Below are 3,504 nucleotides of genomic sequence, written 5' to 3'. Positions count from 1 at the left end.
ATTTACTTCACAACTAAAGAATAAAGAAAAAATGGATCAACGCTGCTGACAGCAAAGGGCGTCCCATTCGAAAATATCAAACGCATGTCTTCTTGCTAAAATCAATGAGCAAAATTTGACAAGGTTTTCCCATTCCAAAATATCAAATGCCTACGATTGTGGAATGGGCAGGGTTTGCCATCAGTTCGGACATTGACATGGCACCTCGTGCTAAATAAACCAGATGTTCTTTTTGTGCAGTTCCACCAAAATCAACCAAATTCGCGCGTAGCTTGTATGATTTCGCCCTTATATGTTGCAACGCCTTGAACTTATCGGCACCTCCTTTCTTGTGGTGGAAATAAATGATTCGATGTATTCATGAACATTTTGTGCAGTTCCCATTGAAATCAAGCTGAGCACCCCTGTTTTCACAAATACAAAAAAGTGATTAGTATAAAGCAAACTGTACTATGAATTAACAGTTTAAACAGGCACCTACATGGTCCATGTAGAGCACACTTTTAGAAAAAATGGAACTCACCGGAAAGAATCCTAGAACAACATTGTACTCGCGCATCACAACAAGAAAATGGAGATTTGTCAGTCCTTCTGAGCTGAAGTTAGTTTGGTCTTGTGGGGGTTAATGTAACCATCCTTCAACTGCTCCTTCTGATGAGAAGATAGACAGGGCTTCTTCATCCTGGCATAATCAGAAATAGTCACTTCACGTACTCCATATTCTTCTTCAGAGGAGGATGATCCTGTTGTGCAAAGACAAGAGGATAAATAAATGCTAGCATCCCTGTTTGCTCGAAAAAAAGGAAATGAAATATTTAAAACAACACAGATGAAGCACTTCTCAAGGATAATACCACTTTTTGATGATAGTATCTAAACAGTAGCACAACACCAGTAGAGATGACAAAGCTCAATCATATGGATGAAATCAGTGGGCGAGTACCAACCTTTGTCAGGAGGCTTATTGTGTAGAGCATACAGATGAACCACTTCTCCGGAACCATCTGTTGCTATATACTGTGGTGGCCATGCTTACTATATACTCCCCGATTAGATTAATGTTTCCACCATCTTCTTGTGCAGTTCCACTAAAATATATGGTATCTTCAAAGAAGATCCCTGTTTGCACAAGTAGAGATAATTACGTATTAATTAAGAGTGGCATCAAATCAGTGGCAAAACAATTGCTCGTTCCAGCCATAGCAATAAATTAAGATGCAAAACTATATCATTACTTGTGTCATCACAGTTCCAGTGCTTCATTACAGCACCAGGAGTTGATTTTTGTTTTTCTTATGCTTGTTCTTCCCCTTCATGACTTGGTTCAATAACAGACAAGCTTCGCCTTCAATGTAAGATTTGGCATGTCAATTAGGTTGCACAAGTATAGCACTAAACAATGACATTAATTTTCTGATGAAAGTGGCAAAATACAGGCCAACAGTTGTGAAATATCCTTATCTTACCTCAATGGGATATTGCGGTGCACATACAGATTGGAAGTCTTGTCTCCATTTGTGCAGTTCACTAAAATGAAGCAACATTACCGTACAAGTAGCACAACATATGAAAGCACACTACAAAATCATGTGAAAGAAGGCTAGTACTAACCTCTCATGACGCAAAATTCAAGCAACTCACAAGAAGAAGATCTGAACCAAATTTGCCAAGACGGATAGGAAGTAAGATCTCCTCTTGTGCACCACTAAGATCAAGCAATCAAGCAACATTGTCGGTGTGACATTTTGGTTGAACTGCACAAAACACTCTTAAAACAAAAGTGTTTTGTGCAGTGCAACAAAAGGTCACAATGGCAACGAGGTGAAGTAGATAACCCTGTTTACACAGAGGTGCAAAAGAAACAACTAGTGGTCAATAACGGTGGATGACACAGAAGCCAACAAAAAGAAGCATCTACCTTATCTAAATGCGAAAGAAAGCAAGACAGTAGCATTTCTCAAACGGTGGCATTGATTAATATTAACAGAGAGATTATATTAACAATAAAATTCGTTAAACATGTAATTTGCTTTTAACTGTGGCATTGCATCAATTTTCCAGCGGCATTATATTAGAGGGTGTTTGTTTACAGGGACATTTTGGTGGAGGGACTAAAAAAACTCCGTGTCAGTCCCATCTAAACCAAACAGGAGGGACTTTTAGGGACTAAAAGTGGGCATTTGGGACTAAAGAAAGAAGACCCCGAGGGAGAGTCTTTTTGGGACTTTTACCAACAGTTGCCCCTGCCACGCATCGCACCTTGTCTCTATTAGTTCATTACTAGGGGTAACATGGTCTTTTAGTATGTCATTTAATAACCTCTAGTCCATGTTTAGTCCCTGGAACCAAGCAGGTGGGGAATAGGGAGTTTTTAACCAAACAGGGCCTTAGATTAACAATAGCTAAAGAGTTGCATGGGACAGTGGACGCACCAGCACCATGTGCATCTACCGATGTACTGGGGTGATGCACGGTCTGTTGCAACAAAGAACAAACAACCAAGGAGCATATTTGTGTTGGTCCTAGTTTTGTTATCTTTAGACACCTTTCCCTATGTGAGCGTAGCAAATCTAGTCATGCTCAAACTCTACAGCCTTGTCGCCTAAAACAAAAGATCAGTTCGTTACAGATGTGTGTACTGCGTTTGTCATTGTTTTCCCTTTTCGACCAACGTAGGTGCTGGATATGAAGGAAATATGCCCTAGAGGCAATAATAAAGTATTATATATTTCCTTATATCATGATAAATGCTTATTATTCATGCTAGAATTGTATTAACCGGAAACATAATACATGTGTGAATACATAGACAAACAGAGTGTCACTAGTATGCCTCTACTTGACTAGCTCGTTAATCAAAGATGGTTATGTTTCCTAGCCATAGACATGAGTTGTCATTTGATTAACGGGATCACCTCATTAGGAGAATGACGTGATTGACATGACCCATTACGTTAGCTTAGCACCCGATCGTTTAGTATGTTGCTATTGCTTTCTTCATGACTTATACATGTTCCTATGACTATGAGATTATGCAACTCCCGTTTACCAGAGGAACACTTTGTGTGCTACCAAACGTCACAACGTAACTGGGTGATTATAAAGGTGCTCTACAGGTGTCTCCAAAGGTACTTGTTGGGTTGGCGTATTTCGAGATTGGGATTTGTCACTCCGATTGTCGGAGAGGTATCTCTGGGCCCACTCGGTAATGCACATCACTATAAGCCTTGCAAGCATTGTGACTAATGAGTTAGTTGCGGGATGATGTATTACGGAACGAGTAAAGAGACTTGCCGGTAACGAGATTGAACTAGGTATCGAGATACCGACGATCGAATCTCGGGCAAATAACATACCGATGACAAAGGGAACAACGTATGTTGTTATGCGGTCTGACCGATAAAGATCTTCGTAGAATATGTGGGAGCCAATATGGGCATCCAGGTCCCGCTATTGGTTATTGACCGGAGAGGTGTCTCGGTCATGTCTACATAGTTCTCGAAC

This window comes from Triticum aestivum, chromosome 4D (assembly GCF_018294505.1).
Source record: "Triticum aestivum cultivar Chinese Spring chromosome 4D, IWGSC CS RefSeq v2.1, whole genome shotgun sequence".
Taxonomy (NCBI): domain Eukaryota; kingdom Viridiplantae; phylum Streptophyta; class Magnoliopsida; order Poales; family Poaceae; genus Triticum; species Triticum aestivum.
Note: the sequence above shows the minus strand (reverse complement) of the source record.